Below are 24,381 nucleotides of genomic sequence, written 5' to 3' on the forward strand. Positions count from 1 at the left end.
CACATATTGTGTACAGTGTATATTGGCTGTGAATATTGACTCTTGACATATCCACATGTGCCATTTGATATGCGTGTCTGTCGAGATTGGACCAGACTGTACATCTCCTGATGTGACAGATCAAAGGGATTCTTCGTATTCTCTCTTTCCATACTGGCTCCCCTTCCCCACCTCCTTGTCTCTGATGGCCCGAATGTCAAAGGCTGCTTTTCCAAGCCCATTTGTTTGATGTCCGACAGGCTTCCTCTAACATCCTGCATTCTGCTTTGTCCTCTTCTCACTTGTCCTGTCCCCTCTTGTGCAATGTCTCTCTCCCTTCCTTTCCCTCTCTCTTTGCCTTCCTTTCTCTATCTCTCACCTCCTTTTTTCACTCTCTCTCCTTCCTTTCTCACTCTCACTCTCGTTATTTTCTCACTTTCTCATTATTTTCTCACTTTCTCATTCCTTTGATTGATTGATTGATTGATTGAAGAATGTATTAACAGTTTGCAGAATTACAGTACATTTCAAGCACAAACTCAATACAAAGGCTGTTAACTGTGAGTGGACGACCCAATTAAGCATTACACTTGTTTCCAATAGGGTCCACCATGTTCAAATCATCAAAACATTTAGAGACGTACAAATAGACACTTCTATAGACAGAACAGGAATTCATCATAAAGGAGGTAAAAAGGGAAAAGAAACATATACAGTGAGGGGAAAAAAAGGGGTGGGCGGTGGGGGGGATTCACGTTCAGCTCCGTTAATTTGTTTGTTTTCCTTGGAGGAGCTGCGTTGGGTCCCCAAGTCGGCTCCGTGGCCGTACCTTGAGTTGGCTGTGTGGCCGTGACCGTCTCTTGTGTTGTCCTTGCGTTGGGTCCCCAAGTTGGCTCAGTGGCCATACCTTGAGTTGGCTGTGTGGCCGCGACCGTTGTCCTTGCGTTCGTGTTTGAGGGATTCCGATTTTACAGGGGCCAGTTTCGAATTGCAGCCGTCCGTAGGTGCCCTTTGAGAGCGGTTTTGAAAGAGTCAAGGGATTCGCATGTCTTAATGACAGTTGGTAGGGCGTTCCACATTTTGGTGGCATAGGAGTGAAAAGAATTTAGTCCCTTGTTTGTGCCGAATCTGGGTTGTACATGGTTCGTTGCACTCCCTCTGGTGTTGTGGGTGTGGACTTCGTTAACATTAAGGAAGTATCTAGACAGGTACATGGGTATCTTGGTGGTGTATCGAATCTTGTGGACCAGACCCATTGCAAGATGCTGTACTCTGTCGTCGACCCTAAGCCATTCCAGCCTGTCGAAGTGGGCAGGGGTGAGGTGGGTTCGGGGGGCTAGGTCAAGTAGGAGCCTGACCAGTTTGTTTTGGGAAGTCTGGAGCCTGGTTTTAAGGGCCTTTGAGGTGCTGTGGTACCAGGTGCATGCATAGTCAAAGAAACCCTGTACAAGGGCTCCTGTTAAGGTCTTCAAGGTGTTTTTGTTGACCAGTGAGGAGATCCTGTAAAGGAATCTTGTTCTATGGTTGACCTTTTTGATTACGTTGGTGGCCATTTTATCACCGGAAAGATTAGCCTCCAGGATGGAACCTAGGTAGGTAATTTCATCTTTACGTGTGATAACATTGTCACCCACTTTAACCAAGAAGCCATTTGCCTTGCTGAGATTACTATTAGAGCCAAAGAGAATGGATTCAGTTTTTCCCAGGTGTAAAGATAGTTTGTTATCAGCGAGCCAGGTGCAGATTCTACCGAGTTCAGAGCTGAGGGCATTTTCAACCTGCAGTTTGTCCCTGTCCGAGACCAGCAGTGCTGAGTCATCTGCGAACAGGAACAAGTTGCAGTCACAAGCTGAAGTCATGTCGTTTACCTATATTAGGAACAGTAGAGGCCCTAGTATGCTTCCTTGTGGAACGCCACAGCTCACTGGGAGGGGGGGGGGCAGTGTTCCGTTCACTTCCACCATCTGTTCTCTTCCCCTCCCTTCCTTTCCCCTCTCTCCATTTTGTATCTCACTAGTTCACTTCCTTTCTCTATCTCTATTGTACATTTTTAGCCCCATTTATTTGTCTCCTTATGGAACTCAATCCTCTGTTATTCATTACCTTCCACTCCTGTTCCTCCATCTATTTCTAGCTATGCTCCCTTCCCTTTCCCCCCGCACATCAAGTTCTGCTGATGAGTCTCTACACCTTTTGTTTATGCATTTCTATCCTCTTTCTTTCTGTAGTCTCCCTCTCTATCTCTCTGCCATTTTATTCCGGTACATGACTGTCAGACTCGGCAACTATTCAGATTGCTTCCCTAACCCAATCGGAATTCAATATGAGGCAGCTAGCATCTTCAAAGCATCAGTCGTGCTGTGCTAACGGGCTAGCAGTAAGCTGCTGATTCAGAACAGAACCCTGGGAGCCAGAGCCAAGTGAGGCAACAGGGGATCAACTTATCATTGTTCAGGGTTAACGTTAACCTCTCCACAGAATCCATGATTGCCCATGCAGGGTATTAGAGGAACAATCACTTATATGGAGCCTGTAGTAATATCTAAAGGCAGCCATTTATTTATTTTTTTGTTATTTTTTCTATTTTACTCCCAATTCCCCCTCAAACAATGAACTAAACTTGATCCTGGTACATCTAACCCCCACTTGTTGGTATGGGGAGGCTTTAGACAACCACAACTCTTCACATAGTTTATACATGGACACGCCAACCATTTTCTCCCTGGAGTTTCATAGCGAGTGCATAGCCACATCCTTTTTTCCCTGTACCTCCTCCCTCTGGGTTTGATTTTTAAAAAGCATGGCATTACCTACGATTTCTATGCAACTTACAATATTTATTCAAAAATTACAAGAATGTTTTGCTGCCTGCTATATACTGTACATAGCAACAATAACCCAAAAATCTGTTCCCGTCTTAAAGGGTAAAACCTCCAAAAGGGGTTCCTGTCCTAAATGGCTTAGGCTTGAGAAACAGATTTACTCTCAGCTGATTTTATCAGCTGAGGCCTTTAACCAAAGTCAAGTCTGCTGTAACCTTTCCTGATTTTGAACATCTTATCCATGCTTTTACGTATCTCAACCCGACTTGACTACTGTAATGCACTTTATGTATGCATTACCCAAGCCTGCCTGTCACGACTACAGTTAGTCCAAAACGTGGCCACTCGTCTCTTAACATGGGCACGGAATTAAGTATGATCACTCGCATCTACCTGATGCTCGCCTCCCTTCACTGGCTCCCTGTGCGTTACAGGATCCAGTTTAAGATTTTAATGTTTGTTTTTAAGTCTTTAAATGGTACATTGTACATTTCGGAGCTTCTACCTTTCAAAGAATCTACAACGGGTCTACTGGCCAGGGTCTACTGACCAGTCAATTCTTACGATACCAAACACAAAGCTGAAATCCCAGGGAGATAGATGTGTTGTACCCACGCTGTGGAACGATCTTCCACCTCATGTTAGAGGTTCCCAAACCGTAACCTGTGTTTAAATCACGTTTGAAATCTCACTTGTGCTCCTTGGCGTTCGAACATGCAGACTAAGAGTTGTTTCCACTAGGAATTATGTCTTTATGTTGCCCTGTTTATTATGTATTGTTGTTTTGCTCTTGGTACTTTTGTATTTTTTCTCTCTCTCTTTGGTACTGAGTGTACAGCACTACCAACAGTACTGAGTGCTGTACAACAGTGTACAACAGTGTTGTTTTAAATGTGCTCTATAAATAAAGTGGATTGGATTGGACCAAGCCCCCAGTAAGGCTATCCAACGTTGAAGCTGCCACTGCCTACTGGTGAAATGTGGAATTGCAGCACTTTCATGGAGGTGGACGGACGTTCATGACGTCACGTGCGTAAGCCCGGACCTCAAATTTGAGGTCTGGGGCTAGGCTAGGCTAAACTTCCGCTCGCTCGAGCCATCGAGTTATAATTATACTTCCGGCAGTCTTCCGGGTGCTTCAAAACGCCACTGAGCAACTTCTATTGAAATGAATAGCGGGGGGGGGGGGGGGGGGGGGGGGTAACGCTCCGGTTCGGTCTCTCTCCTTTTATTACTCTATGGATTGGACAGCAAGTGCAGAGGAACATGCTAGTCACAAGTTCCTGCGTGTGTGCCTTGCCTTTGCTGGTAAGAAGGACTTATGTGAGCCATCAAGTCACTGTTTTCTGCTCTGTGTTTTGGTTCCTCTGTGCACAGATAAACTTGAGCGTTTCCTCAGCCGTGAAGTCTACCAAACAACCCACAGCAACTTTGTCATGATGAGTTGCTTAAATTAATCTTGCGGATTGAAGCTCTAGGTTAAGCAGAGGTTACTTGAGATGTCAGTTCTGCCTGCCTTGACACTTAAGCAGTGCTGATTGGTTGTTCTGCTATCTAACCCCTCTGGGTAATGCTGTATATGGCATGCTCACCAGTCAGCACAAGAGTATTACCCTCTTGGTCCCCTTATACATTTATATTTCAAAAACAGATGTGTGAAAACATTTATCTTTGTAATTCCGGTATATATTTTTCTTGGCCTGGGCCGGCCTAGCGGTCCAGGCACCTAGGCCAGCCTGACAGCGCCACAGGTTCGAGTCCCGATCCCAACGACCTACTGTAAATCTATAAATAAAGGCAAAAAGCCCCCAAAATATCTAAAATATATATATATATGTTTTTCTTACTTGCAGTAAGGGACCCACATAAGACAAATATTTAAAATAAATTACAGTACGACTTGCACCTCACTTGCGTTACAGACTTACAGTACAACTTACAGTAAGCTCATTTTGCTCGAACAATGGTCAGTTTCCTCCAGTCTTTATGCTTTCAATTCTAACAATAGCTATTTCTCTCAGTCGTGACCAGTTTGAATTGCTACCCCTCCCCTATCCTTCCTCTTTCTCTCCCACACAAATACATTTCCACCAATAGTGGCAGAAATGAGAGAATATCATATCTGGTAACAAAAGAAAATCAATCCATGGTTTAATGGAGGACATCTAACCAGAATATTAATGAATGAACATAATATAAATGCAAGAACAGTTTGGGTTTCTCAGAATTTTCGGTTTGAAAGTGAAAATAATTCTCCTCAGTCGGTTGACAAAGGATTAAATGAAACAGAAAGAGTTTGAGCAAGTCAACAGGGTATGTTTTGAAATCAAAAGACCTTGGGGCCATGACTGAGTATATGCATACATATTTAAAATGCTTTATTGAAAGACCAATAAGATCTCTGTGATCTCATTTACATATTGTACTGAATACACCAACACTGAAACACAAAGAGAAATACTCTCTCTCTCTCGCACGCACGCACGCACGCACGCACGCACGCACGCACGCACGCACGCACACACACACACACACACACACACAGTAGTCTCCAGTGTCCTTCTACTTAGATCTTTTCACAATAGGAACCAATCTGAGCCTAATAAAGAAAACAATAGTCAATAGTGCGATCAGACTTTTGAATTTCTCTTTGAGGAATACATTAAAAGCCATTTCGATCGAAGTGCGTGTTCAGAATAAGCTCAATAACATTCTCAACAAGGGAACTAGGTTAATATCACAGCAGTATAATAGGCTTGAAAAACCTAGAAATAAAACGGCATACAAGCAAGTGCACCACATTTCAGCAACCTTCTAAGCAGTGCTGTGTGGTTGAATAATCTTTGTGGGTAAGTCTACATTTTTCATTTCACAACCACTAGTCATATCAGTTTACCTTCTTCACTATACTTGCATTGAAAGCTATATTATAAAATGGGCAACTCAACTCATTCAATTCAATTACATTATAGTCCCAAATCATTCAAATCAAATCAAATCAAATTTATTTATATAGCACATTTAAAAACAACTCTCATTGTACCAAAGTGCTTCACAAGGCAGAATATAGTGGAATACAATACAATACAATACAATAATGCAATACAATACAATACAATACAGTACAATTCAGTGCAGAAGATGTCAATAGTAAAAAAAAAACAGGCAAATAGGACAAAGTAATCTAAAAAGGAAAGGTGCAAGATCATGTCGGTGGTGCAAAGGCTTGTGAATATAAAAATGTTTTAAGTTGTGATTTAAAAGACTCAACGGAGGGCGCAGACCTAACGGCGAGGGGAATGTTGTCTTAAGACAATGCACGGCCACCCGCCAACCCCCCAAGGAAGTATTTGGCGACTGGGGCAACGGAAGACCTTCCCTTTAACAGGTAGAAACCTCAAGCAAAACCAAGCTTTAAGGCCAACCTCGATACCTCAACTGTGTTGAGCTGAGAGGGGGAGGTGGACAGCAACAGCTATAATAATAACAATACATTTATAACTATAATGAAAAATTGTTTATTTGTCACTTGCTCTTACAGGTACATCTGTGCATTTAGACAAAACTGGTACACGCCTACACGGTATCAGTACACTTGTACTGTACATTTGTTCAAAGTAACCGCATGAGGTCAAAACACTGTTGACACACACAGAGATTAATGCCGTTTACAGTTTAAAAACAATTATTATCTTTTATTTTGTCTTGTAGTGTGTGTTCAGTAATAATAATAATATAACAGCCTTGCCTATATGTCAAGGATAGGCTCCTTGCTAGTAGGTCCATGCAGCAGTCATTTTGTACTTGTAGACATCTGTCTGTATAGTTCATTTGTCGACTATGATGTTGGCTCATGAACTGGGCTTCACACTGATTAACATTTCTCATAGGCTTTTGTAATTTCCTCCCAAGATAATTTCACATCTCCCCTTCGGCAGTCTGTGGATGTGGTGGTGTGGATTTGCTGTTTGATGACTCTGCACCTCCCGCACAAGGACATCAGTTTTCTCTTGTGAGAAATGACGTTTCCATGGCTTTTCTTTCATTGCACCATGGAAGGATCAACACTTATTGTTTACACTTTATATTGTAAACAACAGCAAACGTTTTAAGGTCAATTCAATATAGTACCAAGATTTATTTTGCTACAAACGTCCTTTTGGGCTAGACTAGAAGAAAGGCCATGGGGTCACCAAAAGCAGTAGGGTTTTTTTTCTTCTCTGGGGCGCATGAGTTTGCTTCAAACACGTTTCATGGCAATCCTCCCGGTAGGTTTGGGGATCTCTTTTTTGTTTGCCTTATGGTGGCGTTACAGTAGATGAAGGGCCATGCTGTCACCAACATCAGTAGGGGGCATCCTCAGGGGAGCAGGGAGGTGCAGAGAAAATGTTAAGCTCGAGACAGGTTGTTGACCCTGTGCTTCACGTCGGGCCCAACAACAACATTGTAGCTGTGAGTATAATCACAATATATCACGGCCTGTCGTGAGTTATTGATTTAGTATTATGAGTCCACAGGTTCTTATCAGCAGTCCTGCAGCCATAATCACCTGACATTACGCTGCCTGAACAGGAACTGTGGCCTTTTCTCCCCATGATTCAAAACACACACACACACACACACACACACACACACACACACACACACACACACACACACACACACACACTCTCTCTCTCTCTCTCTCTCTCACACGGGTCATAAAAACCCAGGCTTCATAAGGTGCATTAGAGGCGCTATCATATATGCACAGCAAGCCCGTCCACCATGATTCATCTCCATGGCAGTGTGAAGTGTGAAGGAGATTATTATCAGTGAAGGGCCCGGCCCCAAGAAGACATACTGCTCTCCAGCTTGGTCTGCAGAGAAAATGGGAAAATAGTCCTATAATGTTTACAGCCCTGTGTACTCTGTGTATGTGTACTCTGTGTACTCTGTGTAGTGTGTGTGTGTGTGTGTGTGTGTGTGTGTGTGTGTGTGTGTGTGTGTGTGTGTGTGTGTGTGTGTGTGTGTGTGTGTGTGTGTGTGTGTGTGTGTGTGTGTGTGTGTGTGTGTGTGTGTGTGTGTGTGTGTGTGTGTGTGTGTGTGTGATGAAGCTTGGTTAAGCAGCTCGGCAGCTGGTTTTCTATCAGGAAATGTGCTGAGATCAGGGGTTTTGACTGTGTGTGTGTATGTGGGACTGTATGGGCATCACATGTGATTTTATTTGCAGACATCAACAACTCGGCTCAATGCACTTTTATTACGTTGGATATTAAATCAGCTCATTACTGAGATATGGCCAACCTATTCTTTATTTTTTTTCCCCCCAGGTGACTTTCACCATGAGCATTTGACAGTGTGGTCAGAAAAAAAGCATGTCGACGCTTCATATTATGCTAAGTTGAATTCACACATTGTTGCCCTATAAAATGCTTCACCTGAAATTGCTAATGCTAATTTGACCTGCCTTGCAGATGGTTTCTATAGCAGGAAACCATAGTATGAAGCTGTCTCCTTCGACTTGTGCTCTCTTCTGCTCTGTCTTTCACAATACAGCAACAAACCTTATCTGTTTATTACCTCCACAACACAGTGGCATAGGAACACATTTAGTTACAGTAGCAGTGTACAACTGTTTGCATATGCATACTTGCATTAAGTAGCATGCTTTAGGCCAACGGGACAAGCCGTGGATTCAGCCCGTTTTGAGTTTTTGTTTCATTTATCATCAACAATTTAATTAAAACTAATTTGTTCAAAGCCAGTACATTTGACAAAGTAGTTGTCAAGCAGCAAACTGACACTGGTTGACAATATGTTGTTTCTGACAGCTGGTGGCTGTTTGCTATACTGTAGGTATAAGCTATCTACAGTACAGGTCTGTCTGTCTGTCTGTCTGTCTGTCTGTCTGTCTGTCTGTCTGTCTGTCTGTCTGTCTGTCTGTCACATACTGACACCTCATAGACTGATCCTCTTACAAGCGGTACTGACATAGTAGCCTGGCTAATAAGCCAGACCCAATCAGCCGTTATCAGCCAGGCTACTGACATAGTGCCTGCTGACAACATGTACTGCACTGGCTGGGTAAATACTTTAATGGAGCTCTTACATTCTTTAATAGTGGTATGAGTGCTATTACCAGGATATATTGGCACTCGTTAAAATTCCTCTCAGTCATTCAAAATGTGCTGCTTCGGTGTGTCGTGGTTATAGAGACTTAAAGGGATATTTCACTTTCAAATGTGTTTCGCGTCATTTTAACGTCTACTCAGGCTTTTTTGAGCACTCATGGAAAACACCAGTCCTTGGTTCTGGTGACTCATACTGCCCTGCTATAAAAGACATTGAAAAAGAAAATAATGATATTAAAATAATTATTAGTAAAAACATGGCCCCCTCACATACTGTATAGAGGGTATGCGTGTGACATCATCATCAAACCCGGAAGTTATGCTGGAATGCCTACTGACTGGCAAAAAACTACTTTCTGGCCTTGACAACCCATGCATCCAAACAGAAAAGTCCTATCTGATTGCATTAAACAACGTTAAACAATGTTAAACTCACTTTGCATGTTGCTTTGCCACTCGATTTGCCACTCGATGTGCCATTCACTTTAAGCATGCGCATACCCTCTATTATGAGGGCAGGATGAGTCACCAGAACCAATGATGGGTGTTTTCAATGAATCTATCATCGTTCAAATGGAGTTTGAAATTACACTGGGTTTATATTAGATGGAAGCGGAAGTATGGTCAAATCAATCAAAATACTGTCCAGAGTGCTCACAAAAGCCTGAGTAGACGTCGAAATGACCCCAAACTACTTTTGAAAAAGAAATACCCTTTGAGTGAAAATCTATAGATAGATAGATAGATAGATAGATAGATAGATAGATAGATAGATAGATACTTTATTAATCCCGAAGGAAATTTGTTTTGTCCAACAGCTCCAGTGTAAAAACATACATACAGAATAAAAAGAGCATGATGAACATGTAAAAATACATTACATCATAGAAAGTAGTAAAAAAAGCCAATAGCAATAAGTTAAAGGCATGGGTTAAAAGTACAACACCAAAAAGGAAAAGCAAATACGTTAACTGACCAATCCCCTCCCTCCTCGTCCTCGTCCCCCCCCCCCCCCCCCCCCACGGCCCCCATTGATTCATTGTATAATCTAATAGCCCTTGGGATAAAGGAGTTCTTAAGTCTATCTGTGCTGCATGTCTGGGATAAAAACCTGTTACTGAATTTGCTCTTCTGAGAATAAAGTGCTGTGTGCAGTGGGTGACTGACATCGTCCAGGATGGCTAGTGTCTTGGCCAGAGTCCTCTTCTCTGCCATCACCGCCACAGAGTCAGGCTTGGTCCCTGTCACCTTGCCTGCTCGCTTAATCAGTCTAGTCTGGCTGTGTCCCTCTGTCTGTCGTTCCCTCCCCAACACACCACAGCATAGAAAAGAACACTGGAGACCACTGACTGGTAAAACATCTGCAGGAGCTTCCTGCAAATGTTGAAAGAGGCCAGTGTCCTCAGAAAATACATCCTACTCTGACCCTTCTTATACAGACAGTTTGTATTGACTGACCAGTCCAGCTTATGGTCAAGCTCCAAACCCAGGAACTTGACCGCTTCGACCTCCCCCCCCCCCCCCCCCCCCCCCCCCCGATGGAAACAGCCTGAGGGGTGGGGCGGGCTCTCCGGAAATCGATCACGATCTCCTTTGTTTTGGAGACGTTGAGCTGGAGCCTGTTCAGGTGACTCCAGTCCACAAAGTCCTCAATCACTTTCCTGTACTCCCCCTCCTCCCCCCCCCTTGATTCACCCGACGATGGCGGTGTCGTCTGAGAATTTCTGCAGGTGGCACATCTCTGTGCAGTGTCTAAACTCTGCCGTGTAGAGGGTGAAGAGAAGGGGGCCCAGCACAGTCCCCTGGGGGACTCCTGTGCTGCAGGTCACGGTGTCAGATGTACAGTCCCTCAACCTGACGTATTGTGGTCTGTCAGTGAGATAGTCCATGATCCAGGCCACAAGGTGTGGGTCGACGTGCATACTGGTCAGTTTGTCTTTCAGAAGGGGGGGCTGTATTGTGTTAAAGGCGCTTGAGAAATCAAAGAAAAGTATCTTCACAGCGCCACTTTCCTTGTCCAGGTATGTGGAGGCCCGGTGGACAAGGTAGAGGATAGCATCCTCCACCCCTACCCACCCCTATACTCTATAGCCTACCTGTATATACCCATCTACATAATGTCCGACCTACAGTATACTGTACTGTACACACACACACACACACACACACACACAAGGACCCACACAGTGCCGTCTCTACAGGGGGGCACTGGGGGCATTGCCCCCCAGATTGAATTTTGTGCCCCCTCCAGTCCAGATTGGCCAGTAGTACCCTACCCAACCAATATTTTAACAAATGTTAAATCTATAAGTTCTCCATGATTATTGTAAATATATACATGTTCAAATTAATTGAATAATTAATAGAAATACAAAGTAATATATGCATGCAGAAGACATTATAATGCTCAACATATTTGTATTTCTTTGTTTGTTGTTGGTGCTGCTTATTGTAGCCTACTTGTAGCCTTTTTCAAGCATCACTTTGTTAATAGGCGACAATTTGTTATACATAGGGGGGGTTTGACAAATTAAGTGCCCCCTTTGGAAAAAAGTATGCCCCCCTGCTGATTTGTGCCTGGAGACGGCACTGGACCCACAGTAGCACTGCACTGTCAGTTCTGACACTGCTTTAGCATGAGGGATGATGAGTCCTCACCCTTCTGTTTCAAGAGTTCACAATGTGCAGAATGTTTTTTAATCAATAAATCAATTCATGTATTAATTGTTTTTTGATTTACAACATTAGGGTTTTTGGGCTCACCATGACCTGTATGGGTGTATACGTGCTACAGTACTGTAAGCTCGTGTCACAATGACCTGTAGGCAGCACTGTATTGAGCCCAGTGGACCTAATTACGATGGCCATCCTAGTGTTTGTTCCCAGATGGCACATAACAGGTGGGTGGGATAGGTGTGTGCGTGCGTGCGTGCGTGCGTGCGTGCGCGCGTGTGTGAGAGAGTGTGAGTGAGAGGAATTATCCCATCTATTGCACAGTTTTTTGTTTTTTTTTAGATTTCAGACTCTTTTTGTCTTTAGCATTGAAGTATTTCATCACAAAACCCTGTATCCCTTTGGGGGTTGGATCCATAAATATTTGAGTACTCTTTGATGTTTTGACTCCACACTTTAATTTCTTTGGAAAGACACAGACGACAGACAGGGCTTTTATGGCATGTTCATATAAAGCTATATGCCATGGCATCTGTTGTTTACTGTGGCAATTTATTTATAGGCAGGGGTTTTAGTCCAACACAATACATGATGTATGTTTTGTCAAAGGGACTAATTAAATGGAGAGATTTACTTTCACATCAGCAATTATTTCCCATGTTTCTACTTTAGTGCCCACTTGATTTAAATAATGTGATGGTTGTAAGTTGAAATTGTGGGCTGAGAGAGGAGGAATGGTGTGCAGCACAGGCCTCCAGACAGACGCAAACTTGGAATGTGGCGATTATGGTCAATCACAATATGTGATTGAGAGGTGTTTTAGTATACCTCATTGTCTCATTGGTGATATATCCATTAGTAAAACTTGAATGCGACCTGCTAGCTAGACAGTATATGAAGTGGTATGAAGTTGAGGTGCGTGCGTGCGTGCGTGCGTGCGTGCGTGCGTGCGTGCGTGCGTGCGTGCGTGTAATATGAACGTACGGATGTACGTTCATATTACAACATTTGCTGTTGTTGTTTTATATACTGTATGCAGCTGCGTTTCAGGTTGTTGATTTCCAGTATTACAAAGACTCATTGAAAGCGTATGAAGAATTGTTTTTGGACAATATTAGTGTAATTTAGTTATAACTGGTCGAAAAGTGAAAGTGAAAATGTTCACTTTTAGGCCAGTTATAACCTGGTTTTAGGCTAGACGTTTAGACGTAGCCTATTTTAGACGTCTAATAGCTCAGTGGGAAGTACGGCTGCCAATGCGGTTCAGGCAGCTCGCAGAGCCATCATCAGGGTCAACAGGCTGACGAAACATATAAAAGTGAATCATCTCTTCCGTGGCTCAGGTAGTTGGTGCCATTATGCTCTTGTTATACATAGGGGGGGTTTGAAAAATGAAGTGCCCCCTTTGGAAAAAAGTATGCCCCCCTGCTGATTTGTGCCTGGAGACGGCACTGGATACCATATGGAGACGTGGGTGACTATTGACTAACTAACTAACGGACGGGAGATGCAGGTTTTCATAGTAAACACGGCCTTCGGTAGCAACAAAGACAATTACAAATTTCAAAATCATAGCATTTAGAGTCAAACTTCTAAGACACAAGTATCATCCACAGCACTGTAAATCGGGATCAGAAACACTTTATTGTAATGCTCATCATGTCACATCCCATAGACATGAGTTCATGTGGTTTCTCAATGTCAGATTGACATTGAGAAAAATCAAGCAGAATAAAACACATTTTCACTGTCATTCTCATTTCTTCTATTCTTATCTCACCTTCCCAATTCTGTCGGGACAGAATGACATCTGCTTTGTCAGGTGATGCAGGCTAATGGGTGAGATCACACTGCCATAACAACTGTCAGTCCTGTCGCTACTCTAAAACTAAATTTTACCAATTGCATTATATACCATACAAAGAAATATGTTAGGAAATAAGATATAAGGTAAGCTAATTTCCTATATCATTCTTTAGATTGGAGCAGAAAGATCTTCACACACCATTAAAGCCACTTAAAGGAGAATTCCATGCTAGAAGGCTTTCTTACCTTTATTTGTAGTTGTTACGTCCTCACCAAAGAGGTCCAGGTGTTATTTTGTGCAAAAGCGCACTATTGGCTATATCCCCTAATATAAGCCCTCAATGGGGGTTGGGTTTTTGTGGTAATTCGCTTATTTCCATCGAAATGAGTAGTAAAGTGTGCCGCTTGTGATACTATTTACATCATGAAGAGAGGATGTATTAAAAAAAAGCGATGGAAATAAGCGAATTAGCACAACACCCCATAGCCCCATTCAATTCAATGCAATTCAATGCAATTCATTGAGGGCTTATGGTAGGGGAAATAGCCAATAATGCGCTTTTGCACAAAATAACACCTGGACCTCTTTGTTGGGGACATAACAACTACAAATAAAGGTAAGAAAGCCTTCTAGTATGGAATTCTCCTTTAAACTCTATTATACACAAAATATAGCAAATATAGCTCATCTATAAGCTCGCAAACTTGTGAGTTTGTAGATCTGCTATTACTGCAGAATGTTTGCCTGTTTTTGCTGAATGATCATCACTGAATGTTTGCCTATTTTTGCCAAATGTATGTGCTTACGGGGATTTAATGCAATGACATGATGCTTCAAGCAATAAAGTCTTACTCATACCTCCAGGCCAGGGTATGGGTCCGGGTTTTCACCTTCCTCCTCATCTACCCCTCTGCAACCACCTCCAGATTGTCCAGTTTAACTCACAACTACAGAGCCTTTCTCACCAGCTTGTTCAGTTTGTAGAACACATAGACCACAAGAAGCATTAGCTTTCAAATAAAATAAAAGCTCTAACAGAATAATAAAACACAATGCTTAATTGCCACCATAGGTGCAGTATACAGTACCATTTAACTGTAAGTATGATATAATACAAAGGGAGAAAAGCAACAAAGTGCTATAAAATAAATGAAACATAACATTTAACATAACATACTATATCTTCACGCTTCAGCCAGAATAAAGACGTATACTGCTGAAGACTCACACTGGTGGCTCCATTACAATAGGAATAGGTCATAACCTCACGTGCTATAATGTCCTGCAGGGGAAAACTCAAGGGAACTGTTCATTTTATAATGGACACTCACTAGCAGCCAGAAATGAGAGCATTTCTGATGGGTTAGCTATAAAAGGGTAATCTTTACCATGTCTAATCTGTGGTTTTAGAGGTAAATAGACACACACACACACACACACACACACACACACAGAAGGTCACACTGTAGCAGAGCTAAGCCAATGACACTTGCCCCTAATAACAGGTATGGTACATAATGATGATATGATGTGTCCACATCGAGCAGCTAATCTACCGTGCAGTACATTAACCCCTTAAGACCTGAGGCCGATTCTACAAATGTCTTCTAAATCCTAACCATTTTCTGGAAAACCTATGTTTCTATATCGGTGGTTCTCAAACTTGTTCATGTCAAGGACCCTCAAAATTATATGTTTGGCCGCGCACCCCCATCTCAAAATATGTTGTTCCGGGGACCCCCCCCCCCCCCCCCCAGAGTGCAGGGTTCCTATATGCAAATATGGGAAAAAAATTCCCCCAAAAAAATCCAAATGTGTAGGAACCCTGAGAGTTACAAATGATCAATTATAAATATTATATTCAAAGATTTTCTCAAATTCTTCAAGATTTAAAAAAAATCTACAAGCTCACAGAGCGGCACAAAGTGGCACGCTACAGTATATGAGCTTCTATATCTGTTGTTTTTGAAGTGGTTACACAGATTCGTTCCCGGTTTGAATGGGTTATACCATCAAATCCATCGATATGAGACGTGGAGGTGATCTCCTCATCATTGGTCTTGGCTGATCCCAGGTCAGCCCTGTGTGATTTCTAGCTCTCTGGCCATTCCAAGTCTATTATGTTGCCCTTTATTGCCTCCTCGGCACCTCCATCGGCGCTGTGGTTTCCTATAATGAGATAACACTTCTCTCATCTCATTTTCTCTCTGTCTGGCAGTCTTCCTGACCCCTCTTTTTTCTGTTTCTCTGTACTCTCACCATCACACTCATTGTCACTCTCTCCCATCCAGTGTACTTGTACTTGCCAGTGTTGATTTTGTGGACTAAAATTATGACGACAAATGTTCGTCGACTACCTTCTTTCACTGACCAAAACTAAATAAAAATGTAATCAATTTACAATTTACAATTTAGGCATTAAGGAGCAGACGCTCTTAATCCAGAGCTATAGCTATAGTAATCAAAACTATAGCTATGACGACTAAAACTATGACTAAATATACTGACAATTTTGTCAAATTATTTTTTTAAGGAGGGACTAGTGGAGAAGAGAGATCCAGTAGAACTAAAAGACAAGTCATTTCATGTTTGGTTGTGCTCAGGTGTTGCACTCTGAAAATAGCCGATCTACTGGCTCACAACACGTCGCTGCGTGAAGTTCTGCTATTTTCAGAGTGCAACCAAGTGTAAAATCAGGCATTACGACGTCATCAAGCCCTGACAAAACACATTTTAGTCGACAAAATCAACTGTAGTTCTAATATACACTTTTGGCGCAACTTAGACACATCATCAGTGATGTATCCTGTGGACTTCGGGTCTTTCGGGTCTTGCAACATCAGACACCCTCGCCTAGGCGACCCAGCCGCGACTGATCAGGCCCCGGCTTGTGTCTAAGTAGCTCGTGTTGTCCACAGATCTCCTTGCTTGATCCACAGCATGTGATGTTTTTGATGGCTCTTCTACTGTGCAGTCCTTTCACTCCCAGCATCTTGATTGGTAGATTTTGTCTCTAAAATCTTATGATATTTAGTTGACTAAAACTAGACTGACTGTAAAACATTTCAGTTGACTAAAACTAAATACAATTTTACTCTAAAGAGTATATCATAAAACTACATCAAAATCAACAGTATTTTGTCCAAATATGCTGAAGATATATATTGTGTGGCTAAACAAAGCACATAGCTTAGTTATTTGGTGTGAGCTCAGTTAAGTCAAAACATAGGCCTCTGGAACTTGACAATCTCAGTCATTATATTATTAGCTCCAGGCTGTTATACTTGTGTAATTGGGTTGATGTTTGGGAGTCTTACTCCTTGGTGTACTGTAAACTCACTCTTTCTGAAGTCTAAATATTTCTACCTGTAAAATGTGTGTTTTGAAGCATATCCCTTTCAAGTTTTTGTCGGTGGGGAGATGAGGCTTCGTACTACCTCAGGCATACTGGTGTAAAGCACTGTTCGAAACAAACCAATCCTGCAAGCTTTGCAAGGCAATCTTATCCAATCGGGATGGAATATGGGAAATATGACAGATCCGTGTTGATAGTGTATAGATGGTGTATGAAATCGGCCTCATGGTGGCGCTATAACAGATCGTTCTGCAGAATTTAGAGCAGAGGTTAGTCATTGACATCCAGGGAGTGTGTGCAGAGTTTGGTATCAGCCAGGCCAATGGTGCCAGAGATTAACTGTACGGACGGAGGGAGGCCGTCGGCCTGGTGGAGACTAATGATTTGCTGGCCCAAGATATCTGCACTAGATCTCTGCATGAGTGAACATAATGTACTATCTATCAATACATAAATGTACTGTGAATATCAATCTATTGTGTACATCTATTATTAATATATAATCATCTCTTGCTGTCTTTATGGGTCAGGCTGGCTCGTTGTATAAACCACTGATATGCCAAATACAGCTCACTGCACAACGCTACAGTAAGCTCACATTAGAACATTAGAACAATGGTTCTTCGTTCACAAGCTGCACACCCAGTAACTTTCTATCCATAGCATGGGAAAGCTACACCTTTATTAGATTCAACTGCTTCTAGTGACATTCTCAGCTGTGCCTTTCACAGAGGATGTCTTCCCCGCCAGCCACTTTGGTTTGAAATAAACCACAATTCATGAGCTCTATTCATTCTCTCGGGGTTAAATAGATTAACAGAGAGGATTTTACAGTGTACAGTGTCGTGAAAGTGTTTTTTCTTTATGTGCTGACCAAGGGGGCATTGGGTCTACCATACGGCGTGTGTTATTTTCTATCCATGATTGTTGTTAAATGAGTAAGACTTGGCATTGGGCAACCATCGTGCCAGGCTGGTCCCACAGAGCTCAGTGTTCAGGAAGGACAGGCCGGAAGGGGACTGACTCTGCAGGAATGGTGGCCAGGAATAGAAGCAGTCGTGTTTGCCAGTATTGATCAGCAGGAGAGGGAGGTCAAGGGAGCAGCCTATATCGATGGACGTATATAGGGACGTGGGTCAGAGAGATGCTGACGCATGGGACAAGACATCCAGGTAGAGTGCAGTGGAAGTTGTGTTTTGTTTCTGGAAAGTGACAGGGATTGCTTTGAGGATAAGGATAAGACCATCTGCCATGGCCATGCAAATCGACCAGGATCCCTGCCCGCTTGAAATGTCTAGGGTATACTGTATGAAACCTTGAAAAAGATGAATCCACACAAGGCACTTGGGCCAGACAGCATCCCTAGCAGTCCTTAAGGCATGTCCGGATCAATTGGCAAACATTTTTACAGTCATTTTCAAACTTTACCGGTTCTAGTGCGTATTCCCTGCATGTTTCAAAATGAAACTTCTACTGTCTGACAAACGACACTGGGGGATCAGGTTGTGATCTTGCAGGCTCAGGACAGTGACACTGTTTATCGAAGAACTGTTGTATACAGTTTATCAGAGGTTCTCGGGTGCAAACGATTAGCTGTTCACAGATAGACACACAGACCGAAAGGGGCGAAACGTAATCTCAGGCCTTCGGCCAGCCAGCCTGGATTTGAATTTTTTAGGGGCGCTAGCCCCTCCTACATCCAGCTTTTGTTTACCGTCCAGCATCCGCAAACTTCGTCTTAAACAAACATTAAATTCCCATTGACAATGAATGAAGAATTGTACGTCATAGTCTCTGAGCAAATAGGCATAGTGTCTATTTTACGTCATGATGATGTACGATGATAAGAGCGCCCCTCACTTCACACAGGTGTGATTTTTATTTATATTTATATAAATTTTTAATTATTTTTCCCTCCTTTCAAATTGCATGCATGCATACAGACAGACTGGCTGTTTGGCCACTCAGAATAGCCAAATGGCATTGATCACGCCTCCAGGTCTTAAGTTATAAGTAATAAGACCTGGTACTTAAGACACGCATAATACTGCCATGAGAGTGCGGATTTTATTCTCTTTCTGTGTGTGTGTGTGTGTGTGTGTGTGTGTGTGTGTGTGTGTGTGTGTGTGTGTGTGTGTGTGTGTGTGTGTGTGTGTGTGTGCGTGTGCGTGCGCGCGTGTGTGTGTGTGTGCGCGTGCGTGCGCACGCAGTCAATGTAGTAAATGTGGCTTTGGGTAAACCACTCAAACTCTATAGTGTCCATATTCTGGGGCGAACATTATGAGAACATTATGAGACGTGTGTATACGCACGTATTAGGCTGCAGGCATAACTCAGGCACCGTCTGACCGATCGACTTCAAGCTTGGGCGTCACCGATGGTTTGTGCCAAGTAGAAATTTGGTCGGTTTTGGTGGTTGTCCAGAACCCATCATCCACGAATGTCTGCTGGCCTATATGTCTGTCTGTGGAGGACCCACAGATAGACATCGTTCCAGAGTAAATGAATACAATAATCTGCAAATCATAACACTACAGCAAATATTTACATTTGGAGAGGGAAAAATCCAAGGATAGTAGCAGCTATCTGTTCCGTGTGCTCTGCCATTCTTCTAACTTATCTCCCCTCTCATCAGCAGCATTTGTGGTCGACACTCCTCCTCTCTCTCCAGTCAGAGTTTGAAGCCTCTGAAACATTGCATTGATCGTTAGGTCCTTCACTGCCCGCTTGGACTCCATTTTCTTCCTTTTCTTTATAGCTTCCTCTGAAGTGTCTCGCCGTTTCTTCCTTGTTAGCAGCAGCTCTGCTGGTTTCTTTCCAGAAGCACTCACTTGCCTGACAGTCTTGACAGAGCAGCGATCTCATTAATTTTGGCCACAAATCAAAGACAGCTCCCGCCCACCCCCACTTTGTTCTGTATTTTTAGTACAAGGATTGCAACGTTGGGCTAGTCCATTGGTCCGCCCAACACTTTAGTTCCAAACAAGATATTGAAAACTACTGACTGGCTTCCCATATAATTTGCTGTGTAACTTCATTCTTGCCAGTAGGATGAACCCCACTTATCAACCTCATTGACCTTATTGTCTAGGCCAGGGGTTCCCAAACTGTGGTCCATGCACCCCTTGTGATGCCAGAATGCCCTATAGAGGCTGCGTGACATGAAAAGGGTAATGGTGGTTTATGGTGTTATTTAGCACAAACGGCAAAATCTGGTAGAACACTGTTGTAAGGAGATGTATAGAGCAGCTGCAGGAGTATACAGCAGCTGCATGTCTCTCAGTTAGTGACATTCTGTGATTAATGGCCATAATCATATTAACATAATTGTATAATTTTTGGCCAAATTCAACGAGATTCAACAAGACTTAGTGGTGGGGGGTGCGTCAGCTATATCAGGAGGTAACAGGGGGTGCATGGCCAAAAAGGTTTGGGGACCGCTGGTCTAGGCCAAAATGTCTGGGTTTTAAGGCGCAGAGCCTCTAGGGGCTGATAGCTGGGCCTTTAGACTCTGATCTCTTTTCTCATGTTCTTTTCATGACTTTAAATAGAAGGAAAGAAATCTCCCTTTACTTTCGCCCGCAACTCTGATCTGCATCACATCTTGCCTTCTCTCCCCTGTCCATCATTCCGATGTTCTGTGACCCGTATTGCTGTATTGAGAAACTGTGTTCACTTTGTTTTGTATTGTCAGGTCTTCATCAGGGCAAATAGTTCAACAGTATTGTAAGATATGTTCTGGATCAATAGGGGACTGAGCAGCAATAAGTCCAGGGTGCAGGGTCAGAATACTGTGAAGCAGGGTAATGCAGTCCAGTAACTCGGTCTAGACTGTTGCTATTATCCGTAGCACAGCTGTGTGAGGAGGTCAGTGGCCGCTGTGAAGCTTATCTTCAGCAGCGAGTGTAAGCCTATAAGACTGGTATTCGGGTAACTAGACAAGGTTTTGTTATTGACGAGTTATGAGTGATGAATGATGCATACTGTACTTTAAAAGCTCTGAGGAAGGTTCTGTGCTGAGATGCTTAAAGGGGAAAACCACCCATTTTCAACATTTTACTATGTCAGCTTAGAGCTGTTGTAATTATGGAAAAAATCATTAACATGGTGAAACACATCTTGCCGCGGGCGGCGGTGGCTCAGGGTTAGAGTGCCTGGATGGCAACCGCAAGGTTGCCAGTTCGAACCCGGGCTCCCCCAGAGTTAGTGTCGAAGTGTCCTTGAGCAAGACACTGAACCCCTAATTGCTCCCGATGTGCTGGTTGGTGCCTTGCATGGTTTCCGTTGCCATCGGTGTATGAATGTGTGTGTGAATGGGTGAATGTAATGCACAATCTCTGTAAAGCGCCTTGGATAAAGGCGCTATATAAATGCACCATTTACCATTTATTTACCATTTCAAGATGTGTTTCACCATGTTAAGGACCTCCAGTTCTAGGAAACACATAATGGGTGAACCTTTTTATTATTTCCACACAACAGCTCTAAGGTACATTAATGACATAGTAAAATGTTGAAAATGAGTGGAATGCCCCTTTAAGCATCTTTGATGTGAGCCAAATAAATGAATGATGCATGCCCAACGATCAATGTCATTGTGCTTTGATACGATGCTGTAGTGTTTGGGCAAGGAGGAGGAAACAAACATAAGGGACAAAGGACAAGTGTTTTGATCATTCACACACTTGCAATTCAAATGATGCATTGATTCTGGCATTCACTCTGCCAGAGATTAATGAATTTGCATTTTGCAAGCTACTACTAAGTAATAAAGTAGCAGTGTCGTTATCAGATAGCACAATGATCAGTATGTCAGTGAGTATGTCACAACAGCCAGATATTAAACAACAGCAATTCAATTGAACATTTATTATATATAATTTATATAACATCATTGTCAGTACCTGTAAAGACAATCAACCAATCAATCACTGAACACAACTTTTGATATGTGCAGTACATATGCTGCAAAAGAATATGCCAGAGGCTGTCTTCAAACCACAGCGTTAGTTAGAGTATAGACTATAGAGACAGGAGCAGATTGTGGACTGAGTGGCCATGAGGAGAAGCAACTAGTACAGTACTGTTTTAAGACTAGTAACTGTTTGTGGGAAGAGATCAAGTGTCACTCTCACTCTCACTGTGTCACTGTCCCAAACCGCCCCCTAAGGTCTTCCACTGCTGGCCTGCTCGCTTTGCCTAAAAAAATGGCAACTAAAAAATACGGGGAAGCAGCTTTTTGCTTCTACGGGCCGACGGTGTGGAACAAACTCCCACTGTACCTTCGACAGGCAGCCTCTGTAGACATTTTTAAAGCACAGCTCAAGACCCACTTCTACACCCTTGCTTTTAATTGATTTGTTTTTTTAATTTCTTTTGTTATTCATGTCCTCACTGTATTGCATTACTGCTCTTGTTTTTTAATGTTTATGCCTTGCTTTTCTTTTCTTTTTTTCTCTCTCTTTATTGCTCTGTAAAGCACTTTGAGCTGCATTTCATGTCATGAAAGGTGCTATACAAATAAAGTTTTATTATTATTATTATTACTCTCAAATGATCATCGCTGACAGGAAACGTGTGATGGGACAAAGTGAAACTGCCGTATGCTCTTCCTATAGCAAGAGGAAATGAAGAAAGATGGGTAGCATCTGTGGCGAGAGAGTCTGAGACACACATGGTATGCAGGATAACACAAGGCACTTGAAATGACAAAGAGAAAGGAGTGCCTGGACGATAGAAATCAGTTCCTACAAGCTGCTTTGGACAGAGATCCTATATGGTGCTAACATCAGCTGCCTCGGTATAGTGTAGGCTATACTCTCTTACTTGGTTTTTGGTTGTTTGTCCTGTTATAATTAGTGTACCTGTTGGCCAATAAAACCGGACAGATTTTCATGGAGAAGGATGGACCTTCTCAGCAGAAATGACCTGCAGTGTAAGACGATGTTTCCACTAAGCGTTACACAGTAAAAGCCTCAGTGTTAATGGAACTCTGAGTTAGTACGTAATATAATGTAGTTAGTACAGAATACTAAGTAATGTAACCAAATGGAGGCGTATTGTTACATTTACACAAATTACCATTTCACTCTGCATGATTCAGGCCGAGTGGCAACATTGAGAACCATGTTGTCAATAAGGCGATGAGGCAAAAGCTTCATTTTACTTCATCGCACGATGGTGGGTGCTTGCTAAAACTCAGTTCTTGTCGCCAAGCTTAACCACATGATCCCCCTAACTGGCCTAACATCCCTATTCTGAGGTGAACATTCAGCGAAAATGGCCGATCTACAGGCTATTGGCTCCGTGATTTTTGGTGTAGAGGGAAAAAGATCTGACCTTGTATACAGCCCTGGAGGACCCCATGGTCAACTATGTATATGGTTTAAGTATAGATAAAGTGCAAAGATGCGATGTAGTTTCTATGTGATTTTTGTTTTTGTTTTTTTGCAGAGAAAAGGCTAAAATTACAGTGCAGTGCCTGAGGATAAAGCTAGCTGATTTAGTCATCCATCCAACTTTTATTACAATGCCTTTTCATACCTTTCATTATCTCTTATCCATGCTTATTTCCTTGTCATTATACCTTTTCATGTTTGTCTTCATTTGTTTCAACGGGTATTAATTGATGCTATTTGTTTTATCATTATTATTATTATTATTTTCATTTTCTGCTTTCTTTCGATTTTAGCTATTTTTGACAGGGCAGTCAAACAAGTGGCTAAATATGTTTTCTTTTTACTCCGATTTCTTTACTCTACTAGACCCCAGGAAATTACATCTGGCCACAGTAGTTGCTTTCCGTTTGTCTGACTACTATGGGGCTGTAGGCTCAATATGTCAGTTTGTCACCTCCCCCTTCACATTCAATAGTTTCCGTGATCTTTGTGGCCAGATGTAGTTTCGTGGGGTCTAGTAGGACTATAGTAAATAATAAATAAAAAGCCGTAAAATGTTGTAAAAAAAAAGAAAAGAAGCTAAAATCGTTAAAACGAAAGAAAGCAGAAAATGAAAACAATTTAACAATCATCTTTTACTTTCTCTAATAACAACCTAAAACCTTGGTCGAAAAAAACGTTGTCCTTTAATTATTTATTATCATTACTAATAGCTTTTTCCCCCTCTCTTTCATATTTGCAGAACAAGAGAGAAGGAGTGCCTCTACTTCAATGGAAATAAGCTCTCACGCTTTATTGTGTTTTATCCCTTTGACAGATAATGTATGTACAAAATGTTCATTATTATGCATTTTTATCAATAAAAACAATCAATAAATCCATCAATGAACTTGTTCAGCTATTTCTGTAAGCAAACAACGATGAAGCTGAGAAGATGAACAAAGCCTCATTCTAGCATAACTTGGAAACAAAGTCGTTACATTCATCCATGTGTTGTTTGCGCTTCATCTCACTTGCCTGAAAGCTCTCCATAATGTTTCATAAAACGTTTTTTTTATTCTTCAAAAATGTTTTCTGCTCTAAATGCACTGGAGCAGACCCCACTGTTGTTTTCAATCAATATTTCAAAACCAACCTTCACTGTTTTCTTTGGAGAAATCGGAAGGTGGGGAAAAGATCTTACAGTGAAATTAAATTACTTGAGGAAACAGATGCAGCACATGCCACTGGGTGA

The 24,381-nt window shown here is 42.3% G+C and overlaps 1 protein-coding gene across 2 annotated transcripts in view; it reads left to right on the top strand.

Moving 5' to 3' along the window:
- LOC306921609 (endonuclease V-like) overlaps window positions 1-24,028 on the top strand; it is a 60,889-nt gene extending 36,861 nt beyond the window's left edge. For both annotated transcript variants that reach the window (XR_013789801.1, XM_079498817.1), the window contains one exon: window positions 23,890-24,028. The gene's annotated coding sequence lies outside the window, so the exon portion shown is untranslated. The remainder of the gene's footprint in view (window positions 1-23,889) is intronic.
- Window positions 24,029-24,381: the final 353 nt, after the last annotated feature.

Source organism: Electrona antarctica (genome assembly GCF_951216825.1).
Source record: "Electrona antarctica genome assembly, chromosome: 4".
NCBI lineage: Eukaryota > Metazoa > Chordata > Actinopteri > Myctophiformes > Myctophidae > Electrona > Electrona antarctica.